At 35.6% G+C, this 13718-nt stretch overlaps 1 pseudogene; it reads left to right on the top strand.

The window, feature by feature from the left end:
- Positions 1-1997: 1997 nt before the first annotated feature.
- LOC141502086 (small ribosomal subunit protein uS5 pseudogene) lies at positions 1998-2849 on the top strand (annotated as a pseudogene).
- Positions 2850-13718: the final 10869 nt, after the last annotated feature.

Genomic DNA, 13718 nt, shown 5'->3' with positions numbered 1-13718 from the left:
ACTCAGGTTCTATAACTCCAAGAATTAAATTCTTGCTGAGAAATGTGCAGTTCAGTGCCTTGCTAAGATGACATAGGAAGCTCCATTGGCCTCCAGTGACTTGAGGCTTTATTGAAAATGTGAAGTAATTTAAGCATGAAATGAAGAGGATATGAATTAGAGTAGTAGTAGTAGTAGTAGTAGCAATGAGAATAGAAAGTGATGGAGATAACATTTTCATTGAAAAGTGGACATATTTTGATTACTATCTGGACATTTATATAAAAGAGAAGGATAAGTCAAAGGTTATTTTAACAAGTGAGAATGGGATACAAGATGACAGAGTAGAAAAGGCATATAGTTAAGCCCTCTCAATATTCCCCCTCCCAAAAAACTTTAATACAATTCTTCAAATTGAATTCTGGAGCAGGAGAACCAACAAAAGATTAGAGGAGAGATTTTTCCAACTCAAGATAGTTTAGGAGGTCAGAAAGAGAGAGCTGTGACATGGTGAGTGAGGCTCTGGGACCCATGTGGACAGAATATAAATGCTGAGACTTGATGGTGGTGACAGAACTTCAAGCAGCAACTTCAAGAACTTTAAAGCCAGAGGTGGCAAGGGAATGTGGGAACTCATTAAAAAGAGATTACAGAGGATCCCTGTACTAGCACTGGACACAGAACAAAATGGTATTTGCCAAAGTCATGGCTTATACCTACTTTGGGGTCATAGTTTAAAGGTGGTCAAGAGGGAATATAACCCTGAGGAGCAGTATTGCTTTTGGTCACAGTATCATTTCTGGTCCCAAGGAAACAGGGGGCCCTGAAGTACCTATTGCATTCCCAAAGGATCAGGACTCCTTCCTATATACCATCCAGAATACAGAACAGAAGAGCAGGGACCACATCTCCATCAGAACATACCATCTTGGAAGCATTCAAAATTTCCAAACCCTCAAAGCTATGAAAACAGCAGTGAAAAAATCCTGAAATTTGAGATGGTGTCCCTCTTTTCCCATACCTGGCACAGAACCCAGCGTTACCAAAAGTTCAAAATTAAGAAGCAAGTTGGAAAATGGTCACACAACAGCAAAAAAAGAACCTCACTATAAAAAGTTACTGATGGCTTTGATGTTGATGATATTTATCCTTCATTTTTTTTAGTTTTTTAGTTTTTTGCAAGGCAATGGGGTTAAGTGGGTTCCCCAAGGCCATACAGCTAGGTAATTATTAAGTATCTGAGGCTGGATTTGAACTCAGGTACTCCTGACTCCAAGGCCAGTGCTCTATCCACTGCACCACCTAGTCGCCCCTTGTCCTTCATTCTTGAAGAAGACCCTGACATCAGGCAGGTGATGCTATGAAATGCATGTGAATTGGATTTGAGTGATGGAGTGTGGTGTTACGTCACCAGCCTCACTTTCTTCTCCAGAGCCATTGAGATCCAGGGGAAAGATATGGATCAGGATGACTAGAGATGGTTCTGGATACCAGGTAATCAAGGTTAAGAGATTTGATAATTACCAAGTGTCTGAGGCTATATTTGAGCTCAGGTCCTCTTCATTCCAGGGCTGATGCTCTATCCATTCCACATTTAGCTAGTCCATAAAAAACTACTGTCATGAAAGGGTATATCAAGATACAATTTCAGAATAAGACAATGAAGCCAAAACATATACACAAAATTAGGGCAGATATATTATTTTTATTTTGGCTTCCTTTTATTATAAATCTCTGAGTCTTAGACATCAAAAATTGAACAAAAATTTATTAAGTGCCTATTACATGAAAGACACCTATGTTGTCTCTACCCTTCATGGAACTTATAGTCTCTTAGGTAAAAAGAATATATATAAACAATAAATTGCAAGAATAAGGGAAAGTTTCATGGAGAAGATAGCAACCTAATTGGGCCTTGAAGGAAGAGGATTTTTGGCAGGCAGAGATCAAATGCATCAATTAATTTAAGTTTGTTCAAAAATTTCGAAATTCTTGCTTCTACTTCCAGTGAACACCAAATGGCAGATGACGCCGGTGCTACAGGAGGAGCGGGATACCCTGGGGCCCGGGAGTCGGAGGCCGAGGTGGTTTCCACGGTGGCTTCAGCAGTGGAGGTCGAGGCAATGACCGCGGCCGCGGAGCCTGGAGAGGAAAGGCCAAAGACAAGGAGTGGGTTCCTGTCACTAAGTTGGGCCACCTAGTCAAGGACATGAAGCTCAAGTCTTTGGAAGAGATTTATCTTTTCTCCCTTCCTATCAAGGAGTCTGAGATCATAGATTTCTTCCTGGGATCTTCACTGAAAGATGAAGTTCTGAAGATCATGCCAGTTCAGAAACAAACTAGAGCTGCACAACCGACCAGGTTCAAGGCTTTTGTGGCCATTGGTGACTACAATGGCCATGTTGGTCTGGGTGTCAAGTTTTTCAAGGAAGTGGCCACAGCAATTTGTGGTGCTATCATTCTGGCCAAGCTTCCCATTATTTCTGTGAGATGTGGCTACTGGGGGAACAAGATTGGCAAGCCTCACACAGTGCCCTGCAAGGTCACTGGGTGATGTGGATTGGTTTTGTTGCCCCTGATCCCTGCCCCTAGAGGTACTGGCATTGTTTCTGCTCCTGTGTCTAAGAAACTCTTAATGATGGCTGGAATGACTGCTGCACTTCTGCAAGAGGCTGTGCTGCAACTCTGGGCACCTTTGCTAAAGCTACCTTTGATGACATCTCTAAAACTTACAGCTACCTAACCCCAGACCTGTGGAAGGAGACTGTGTTCACAAAGTCTTCCTATCAGGAATTTATGGATCATCTTGAGAAGACTCACACTCGTGTCTGTTCAGAGGACCCCAGGCAGCAACTGTGGCAACAACATAGATTTGTTTTTTATAAATAAGGAATAAATTGAACTATGCCTGCTAGATAAAAAAATAATTATCTGAATTCTTTTCATCATATCACTCTTAAGAATTAAAAAGTGAAGAATCAGAGTCATAGCTAATTATTGAAGAACTTTAAATGAAAATTGCCCTCAAGAGATAATCAATTCAATTCACCATGTATTAGACTATAGGATTTCCTCCTGTAACCTCTCCCTATAACCTCATAGAGATTATATTTTAATCAGGGACACAGTCTTTACACAAAGCAAGTAAATAAAAAGTAATTTGAAGAAAGAGAGACCCCTAATAAACATTAGGAAAGGGATAATGAATGGGTTCTATCTGATGAGAGATGAAAAGAATCCTGGCACAGAAAAATCATCAAAATATTCTTCCATTTAATGGAAATGATCTTTGCAAATGCATGGAGGAGGTAGGAGTGATGCCAGGGAAAATATAGCTGACTAAAGGTTTGGGAAGAACACAAAAGAATTCATGTAAAAGACTGACCCAGAAGAAATTTTAGGGACAAAAAGGCTTATTTAAGTATTGCTGTGGTTAGTAGAATCTAAGGAAAAAGAAAGATTTGAGTCAGCCACAGATTCCCTAAGGGGAATTAGGAGCAGTAAACACATTGATGACATTTGTTGCCATGAAAGAATGAGAAATATGGTAAAGGTATAGGAGCATGAGTGAATACCTGGGGGATAGCTCCACCAGAAGAAAAGCAATCAAGGAGGATGAAGTAAGGGATGCAGAGACATGGAGAAGGCATGGGAAGTGAGTTGAATATGTTGAAATGATGTAAAAAAATAGAAGAGAAAGAGGGATTCCTTGGGAGAAAGGGAAAAGGAGAAAAAATTGGGGAATAATATACCATGTAAAATATGCACAAGGGAGAATTTTTTTTCAATTGAGAGGAAAATACTCTTTTTTTTCCTAGTTTCTTTTAGGAGTATGTCCAGTTCACTGATCTGCTCTTTCTCACTTTTATTGATGGTTTAGAGATAAAAAGTATTCTCTTGAGTACTGCTTTAAGCTGCATACCACAATTTTGTTATGTTGACTCATTGTTGTCATTCTCTTTAATGAAAATATTCATTCTGTAATTTGTTCTTTGACCCCCTCATTCTTTAGGATTACTTTAATTTCCAATTAATTTTTAATCTATTCTTAATAATACTTTAGTAAATGTAATTTTATTGCATTATGATTTGAAAAGGGTGCATTTGTGATATAGCTTTGTCATCGTCTTGCTAGTATTTTATTTAATACTTTTGCATCAGTATTCATTAAGATTTGCTCTATAGTTTTATTTTTTTGATCTTGCTCTACCTGGTTTAGATATCAAAATCATATTTGTGCCATAAAAGGAATTTTGTAGAGTTCTTTCTTTCTTTATTATTTTCAAAGAGTTTATATGGTATTAGGATTAATTGTTCCTTAAATGTTGTTTAGAATTTACTTGCAAATTCATCTGGTCCTTATTTTCTTAAGGCATTAATCTCTGGATTGTTCAATTTCAGACACCAAATGGAATAGCATAACTAATTTTTCTGAGATTTGGTTCATCTTCTTATTCTTTCTTATTTGTTTTGTGGATTGATTTATCTGTTCCTGACAGGGGAAAGCTGAGGTCCCCACTAGTATAATTTTACTTTTTATTTCCTCCTGTATTTCATTTAACCTTTCCTTTAAAAATATGAATGATCATATCAATAATAAAAGCAACAAAAATAATATGATTCTATCAATAGATTCGGAAAAAATCTTTGACAAAATTCAATATTCATTCCCATTAAAAGTACTAGGAAAACATAGGAATAGATAGAACTTTTCTTAAAATAGTAAGTGGTATTCACTAAAACCAAGAATAAACATTATGTACAATGGAGATAAACTTGAACACTTCCTAATAAAATCAGGGGTGAAATAATTAACAATTTGAAGATTCTATAATTGAGAGGTTGGGAAAGACTTCCTGTAAAAAAAAATTCTAGGGGGAAGAGTATGGGGGTTAGTTGGAAGTTGAAGAAACTCCAGGGAAGCTAGAAGTCAGATATGAGGAGGGAAAACATGCCAGTTCTATGACATAACCAGAGACAATGCCTGGATCTGAGAAATGGAATGTCATGTGCATTGAAAGCAAAATTTCTCTTTAACTGTGCCCAATGGGGAACTAGCAGAGTTGCTTGCCCAGAGTTTTCATTCATTTAACCTTTAGATTAGCCTCCCATTGATGTGATACAGAAAATTAGAAATCTCTGCTGTTTTAAGGACAGCATGGTTCTAGGCATGCTTTCCCTTTCAGGCAATCTTAGTGGTGTCCGTCCTTTGATAATGACTAGTCAAGAGTCATTCAGGGATGAAAAACATACATGCCCTTCTAGCAAAGTGCTTGTTATTTCACTTTCTATCTTTAATATTGCCATCCTACCCTATACTGTCCTTTCAAGTGCAATGAATGTAAAGATGTTGAGGAGATAGAAACATGACAGAAAGTACTGACATGGGATAAAGTGCCTGTCTTTTATGCTCAGTTAAACAATTTGCATTTTGTCTCAGAAACATTGAGTCTATGAATATTTTGGGGGAGGGTGTGAAGGATAAATTGGAAAAGAGAGAATCTGGAAGCATGGAAATCAATTGATCAACTGTTTTAACAATCTAGGCAAGTAAAGATAGGACCAGAACTAGTCTAGTGGAGGTATCAGTACAGAGAGGGCATTTACATATAGAACTGACAGGATTTGGGATCTGAGTTTGAATCACAGATGATAAGTGTCAAAGGAAAGGGAAAAGTCAAAGGTACCTTTGTGGGTTTTGAACCTGTATGACTATGACTAGGCCTGTTCCATTGAACCAAATGGGGATTTTTAGGGATATATAGGTTTAGGTAAATTTGGTGCAAGCTCCCATTTTCATTCAAATTGGGCTAATTATTATTTAGATGTATTGAAATCATAACCAGAACTTAATTGACTCAGGGGCTAAGAACTTGGCAGGTGATATCACTTTCATCTTACCTGAGTAAAAGCATGCAAGAGGGCATCAGATTAGCTCTGAGTTTGGCAAGTGCATCACACTGGATAACTCAGAAGCAGAGAAAGAAATGTCTTTCAACTAAATCAACATGTGCTATTATAGATGCATATACTTGTTGAATATCCTTCTACTATGGCAAAGTAAAGCTTATTTTATCAACTGTTTAATAACTTAAGACTCTCTCTATTTGGTTTCAGTATCAAACCTAAACTTCTAGAGATTTGACCGATTCAGTCTGGGACAATTGGTATAGTTGACAGGATTGAAATGCTCTGGTTGAAGAGGGGATAGACAATACAGAGGAAAGTAGGTCTAAATTGTACTTCTTGTGGTACTTTTCCTGATGTCTCTCAAGATAGCAATAGCTTATCTGGGGGCACTTCCCATCCCAACTGAAATGAGAGTGCCCCAGCATGGGAAGAAAAGTCAGACTTGAACACAGAGGGGCAATTTTTATCCCATTGTAGGAGTATAGTCAGATTCAGTTAGAGGTGGTATCCACAGCATTCCTGCCTCTGCTTGGTTGGAGACAGAGTACCAACAGAAACACTTGTAGTGTTCAACCTGACCATAAAGGGCAGAATCAGGCCACAAATAGGAGAGAAATGCTCACTCCGCAAATGGGTAATAGAGCAAGTGGTATATCCTTGGATAAGGAGGTCAATGGTAGCATTCAGTCAGTAATAGCTTTCCCATGCCATGTAAATAATAAAGGTAGGATAGAGAACTATGCTGGTACTCAAGATTCAACACGGGGGTAGAAATTGTCCCAGAATGATCAGTGCCAATGGGCTTCAACATCAATGGTACTGGCATTGTAAACCTCAGAAACAATGGCATATGGCAGCACAGAAACAAGTATGGATAGAATCATGGACCCTAGTTGAGTGGGTACTGGTATGAGCTATAGTCATATGTAGTATAACTCTTTACTCACCATAATCTAGAACTGACTGGTTTTTCCACTTTGCTATCACTGCAGTATCTACTGTTCATTCATTGACCCTTTCTTCTGGAAAGAACTTGGAAGTCTAAAGGATAAAATGGTTGAGAAATGGTTTGCTTTCTGGCAATGGGGGAAAGTGAGAAAATCTACCTTCCCCAACAAAAAGAAGGGCAGTTCATCAGAAACCTCTAATAGGGGATATATTTGGAATCTTTTTTATAGCTTTCTTAGGAAAAGGAAAGTCTTTAATTGTAAAGGACAATGGACAATGATGAAGACTGATAACTGGGCAAAAAGAGTCATTATCATTTTCATCATCATCATCATCATCATCATCACAGTATAACCATGATATTCCTAGTGCTGCTCCTGCTTATGATCACCTCTTTACATGAAGAGACCCATTGTAAATTGCAAAAAATTTGACATCATCTATCACATGATAACTTTAATTTAGGACTTAGTCCTTCTCAAAGATGGTGATGAATGGGGGCGGGGAACAAATGTAGCTAATATTGAAACATAAGCAGGTAAAAGGGAAAAAAAATCTTTGTAGTAAATTCCACTGTTAAAGATTTCATATATATTATATAGGTCACCAATTCAGATTCATATTAATAGATCATTATGCATTTGATAAATGGTCAAAGTATATGAGTAAGTGATTTCTAGATGAAGAAACCCAAGCTATCAGCAACTATATGAAAAATGCTCCAAATAACTAATGAGGAGAGAAATGAAAGTTGAGATTAACTATAAAATTTTACCTTATACCGCTTAAATTGGCAAAGATCACAAAAAAGAGGAAAATGGTAACTACTGGAGAGTTGGTGGGAAAAACATACATAGAAATATTTGTGGTTGAGCTGTGAATTTGTCCAGTTATTTAAAAAAGTAATTTGGAGCTATGATTCTAAATTTACTAAAATGTTCATACTCTTTTATCTAGCAATACCACTACTATATCTGCACTCCAAAAAGATCAAAGTAAGGTAAAAAAGCATTCATATGTACAGAAATTTTTGTATCAACTCTTTTTGGGATTCAAAGATCTAGAAACTAAAGGTGTACCTATTAATTGGGAAAATTAATGAACAAATTATGATATATTGATATGATGATATACTATTGTGCTATAACAAATGATGAAGAGTACAATTCTAGAGAAAACTGGGAAGACATGAATTGATACAGAATAAAATGGGCAGAAGCAGGAGAACAATTTATATAATAACAAGAAGCATAACTAGACAGGGAGAAAGAGAGAAAGAGAGAAAGAGAGAGAGAGAGAGAGAGAGAGAGAGAGAGAGAGAGAGAGAGAGAGAGGGAGGGAGAGGGAGGAGATAATGAAATGATTAAGGAGGGAGATTTTCTGAGTTATACATCATGGAGATGCATAAAGGATGGTAAAAGATTATTTTATAAAATTTTAAATTTTTTATTATTTATTTTCATCCAGTTGTGCATGCATGTTTCCAAGTTGCAAAATTTCCCTCCACCCTCCCTTCCCAACCTCCTCCCTTCAGCAGGGAATAGTCAGGTTAGCATTTTACATACATATTTTGTTAAATGTATTTACAAATTAGTAATTTTAGGTTTGAGGAATTAGGATTAAGAGAAAGAGATACATAAGAGATAATTTTTTATAAAGTGTTCATCAAATTTGGAAGGATTTTTTCCTATGTGTTTTGTTTTGTTTTGTTTTTCTTCCTGTTTGGGGATAATATAGTCCATAACCAGTCAAATACAGTTGTTCTACCTCTCTGGACTGTCTAAAGGGGTTGCTTCCATCAAGGTTGTTCATCTTACAATGTTGTTGATGTGTACATTGTTCTCTTGGCTCTACTCCTCTCACTCAGCATCAGATCCAGTAAGTCATTCCATGCTTCTCTAGAGTCTGACCATTTATGGTTTCTTATAGAATAATAATATTCCATAGTATTCATGTACCATAACTTGTTTAGCCATCCCCAATTGATGGACATCCTTTCAGTTTCCAATTCTTTGCCACTACAAAAAGAGCTGCTATGAATATTTTGGAAAATGTGGACTTTTCCCATTTTTTGCAATTTTTTTTCTGGATATAATCCTAGAATTGGAATTGCTGAGTTGAAGGGTATGAATAGTTTTGTTTCTCTTTGAGCATAGTTTCACATTGCTCTCCAGAAAGGTTGGCTCTATTCACAACTCTACCAGCAATGCATCAATGTCCCAATCCTCCCACAACCTCTCCAACATTGATCATCTTCCCTTTTTCTCATCTGGGCTAATCTAATAAGTGTGAGATGATACCCTATTGTTGATTTAATTTGTATTTTTCTAATCAATATTGATTTGGAGCATTTTTTCATGTTTATATATATATATAGCTTTAATATATATAGCTTAATATATAATACATATTTATATATAGATTCATTTTAAAACTGTTTATATAATTTGACCATTTATTAATAGGGGAATGACTTGTGATCTTATAAATTTGATGCAATTCTCTATAAGTTTTGGAAATGATATCTTTATCAGAACTCCTGGTTGTGAAGATTGTTTCCCAACTTTCTGCTTTTCTTCTAATTTTGGCAGATTTTATTAGTGCAAAAATGTTTTAATTTAATATTGTCAAAATCAATGTGCAGTTTATAATGTCTTCTACTTCTTGTTTGATCATAAATTTATCCCTTTTCCATAAATCAAATAAATAGAATAATTTTGTTCTATTAATTTATCTATGGTATCACTCTTTGTCTAAATCCTTTACCCGTTTTTATAAGACAATTTAAAAAAATTAAAGTAAAGGTACATAGAAAGTCTTTGGTCTTTGTTCAAACTCCACAATTCTTTCTTGGGATACAGATGGCATTCTCCATCACAGATATGCCAGAATTGTGCCTGATTGTTGCCCTGTTGGTATGAGCAAGTCCATTATGGTTGGTCATCACTCCCATGTTGCTGTTAGTTTGTCCTTTACCCATTTTGACCTTATTTTGGTATAAGGTGTGAGATGTGGATCTATGCCTAATTTTTGCCCTAATATTTTCCAGTTATCCCAACAATTTTTGTCAAATAGTGAGTTCTTGTCCCAAAGGCTGATGTCTTTGTGTTTGTCAAATAATAGATTATTGTAGTCATTTACTGCAGTTTCTTTTGAACCTGTCCTAATCCACTGATCCATTACTCTATTTCTTAATCAGTACCAGGCAATTTTGATGACTGCCATTTTATGGTATAGTTTTAGATCTGGTAGAGCTAGGCCACCTTCCTTTACATTCTGTTTCATCAGTTCCCTTACTATTCTTGCCCTTTAATTGCTCCAGATGAGTGTTGTCACTGCTTTTTTTTTCTAGCTTGGTAAAGTAGTTATTTGGTAGTTTGGCATGGCACTGAATAAGTAATCTACTTTGGGGAGAATTGTCATTTTTATTATATTAGCTCTACCTATCCATGAGCATTTGACATTTTACCAATTGTTTAGATCTGACTTTATTTGGGTGAGGAAAGCTTTATAATTGTGTTCATACAGTTTCTAGGTTTGTCTAGAGAGGTAGATCCCCAAGTGTTTAATGTTGTCTATGGTTATTTTAAATGGAATTTCTCTATCTCTTGTTCTTGGGCTTTGTTTTTCATATATAGAAGTGCCAGTGATTTATGTGGGTTTATTTTATATCCCGCTACCTTGTTGAATTTAATTGTCTCAAGGAGTTTATTAGGTCATGTTCCTGGGTTCTCTAGGTATACCATCATATCATCTGGAAAGGGTAAAAGTTTTGCTTCCTCATTGCCAATTCTGATTCCTTCAATTTCTTTTTCTTCTCTTATTACTACTGCTAGCATTTCTAATACTATATGGAATAGTAATGGTGAGACTGGGCATCTTTGCTCTGAGTTTATTCCCATTAAATATATTTATTGATGGTCTCAGAGAGATAGATAGATACTATATATTATTTTAAGGAAAAATCCATTTATTCCTAAACTTTCTAGTGGTTTTTAATAGGAATGAATGTTGTATTTTATTAAAGGCTTTTTCAGCATCTAATGAGACAATCATATGATTTCTGTTGGTTTTACTATTGATATGTTTAATTATGTTGAGTGTTTTCCTAATGTTGACCCATCACTGCCTGCCTGGTATAAATTCAACCTGATCATGGTGTATTATCCTGTTAATAACTTGCTGTAGTCTCATTGATAAAATTTTATTTGAGATTTTTGTATCAATATTCATTAGGGAGATTGTTCTATAATTTTATTTGTTTTGGTTCTTCTTGGTTTAAGTATCAGCACAATGTTGGTGTCATAAAAGGAGTTTGGCAGAACTTCTTCCTCTCCTATTCTTTAAAATAGTTTCTGTAGAATAGGAACTAATTGTTCTTTAAATGTTTGGTAAAATTCACTTGTAAATCCATCTGGACCTGAAGACTTCTTCTTAAGAACTTTATTGATTTTTTTTTCAATTTCTTTTTCTGAAATGGGGTTATTTAAGTAATTTATTTCACCTTCTATTAATCTAGGCAGATATTAATCTAGGCAGATTGTATTTTTATAAATATTCATCTATTTCACTCAAGTTGTCCAATTAATTGGCATACAGCTTGGCAAAGAATCTCTGAATTATCTCTCTTTTATTTCTTCCTCATCGGTGGTTAGTTCACCCTTTTCATTTTTGATACTGGTAATTTGATTATCTCCTTTCTTTTTTAAAATTAGATTAACAAAAGGTTTGTCCATTTGATTGGATTTTTTCATAAAAACCAACTCTTACTTTTATTTATGAGACCAATGGTTTTCTTGCTTTCCATTTTATTAATCTCTCCCTTGATTTTCACAATTTCTAGTTTGGTATTTAATTGGGGAATGCTTAATTTGTTCTTTTTCTAGGTGCATACCCAATTCATTGATCTCATCTTTCTGTATTTTATTTATATAGGCATTTAGAGATATAAAGTTTCCCCTCAAAACTGACTTGGCTGCATTCCATAAATTTTGGTATGATGTCTCGTTATTATCATTTTCTTGGATATAATTATTGATAATATCTATTATTTGCTGTTTGATCACCCAGTATTTAAGATAACGTTATTTAATTTCCAGTTAGTTCTTGGTTTATTTTTCCATGAGCCATTATTACATGTAATTTTTATTGCATCATGGTCTGAGAAGTGTCTATTTATTATTTCTGCCTTTCTACATTTGACTATAAGTTTCTTATGCCCCAGCACATGGTCAATTTTATTGAAGGTGCCATGTACTGCTTAGAAAAAGGTATATTCTTTTCTATCCCCATTAAGTTTTTTCCGGAAGTCTATCATATCTAAGTTTTCTAAGATTTCATTCACCTTCTTAACTTCCTTCTTGTTTATTTTGTTGTTAGATTTATCTAGTTCTGAGAGAGGCAGAGTGAGGTCTCCCATTATTAAAGTTTTGCTGTGTATTTGCCCTTGCAATTCACTCAGCTTTTCCTCTAGAAATCTGGATGTTATAACACTAGGTGCATACATATTTAGTAATGATATAGCTTCATTTCCAATGGTACCTAAGAAGATGTAGTTTTCTTCCTTATCCCCCTTTAATGAGATTGATTTTTAGCTTTTACTTTCTCTGAGATTAAGAGCACTACCCCAGATTTTTTTAATTCTGCTGAGGCATAAAATATTTTGCTCTAACCGTTTACCTTTACCCTGTGTGTATCTTCCTGCTTCAAATGTGTTTCTTGTAAACAACATATTGTAGGATTCTGGTTTTAATTTTTTTTTTTGCAAGGCAAATGGGGTTAAGTGGCTTGCCCAAGGTCACATAGCTAGGTAATTATTAAGTGTCTGAGGTCAGATTTGAACCCAGGTACTCCTGACTCCGGGGCCAGTGCTCTATCCATTCTGCCACCTAGCTGCCCCAGGGTTCTGGTTTTTAATCTATTCTGCTATCCACTTCCATTTTATGGGACAGTTCATTCCATTTACATTTACACTTAAGATTACTAATTCTGTATTTCCCTCCAAGCTATCTTTTTCCATTTGTACTTATCCCTTTCCTTTTCTCTTATTCCTCTTCACCAAAGTTTTATTACCTTTCCCTTTTGACTTGTCTTTTAAAAAATTAACTTTCAGTTTATTTTCATTTATATCTTCCCTTCCTTTTTATCAGTCCTTTCCTCCTTTATCTTTCCCTTTCCAGTCCTCCCCCCAATTCCCTTTAGATTAAATTAGATTTTTAAACCCATGTGGAAATGTATTTTATCCTCTCATTGGGCTAAATCTATTGAATAGAATTTACTCCAAAAAATGTGAAAATATCAAACAAATGCTTTTTAAAATATCCAACTGACTGCTGTAAGCCTGTCATGTCACACCCTGGACTTGGTTTTAATGGGTTAGGAATTTGTTATCATTAGAAATTCTGCCAAGTTCTTAAGAAGTTTTTTATAACTATCTGTTATTTTATGACCTTTCAACATTGATGAATAATATTGATTTTATTCTTTTTTTTTTGGTTTTTTTTTTTGCAAGGCAAATGGGGTTAAGTGGCTTGCCCAAGGCCACACAGCTAGGTAATTATTAAGTATCTGAGACTGGATTTGAACCCAGGTACTCCTGACTCCAAGGCCAGTGCTTTATCCACTACGCCACCTAGCCACCCCTGGTAGGATGCTGTCTTGACCTGCCATGTACTTTTGATCTTATTGCTGTTGAAGACCAGCTATCTGTCACAGGTGATGGGAAAAGCACACCCAAAATATAGAGAATAGTGATACAATTAATTTAAGTATAGAAGTGAGGAGAAAGGGTAAAGTTTTGGGGAAAAGGCAAGCTCCAAGATGACTAGGTTGAGTTTGCAGTTACCACAGGATTATCTGATGGACCTGTCAAGTCATCAGGC

This window comes from Macrotis lagotis, chromosome X (genome assembly GCF_037893015.1).
Source record: "Macrotis lagotis isolate mMagLag1 chromosome X, bilby.v1.9.chrom.fasta, whole genome shotgun sequence".
Lineage (NCBI taxonomy): Eukaryota > Metazoa > Chordata > Mammalia > Peramelemorphia > Peramelidae > Macrotis > Macrotis lagotis.
Note: the sequence above shows the minus strand (reverse complement) of the source record. Positions and strands in the feature narration are given on the sequence as shown.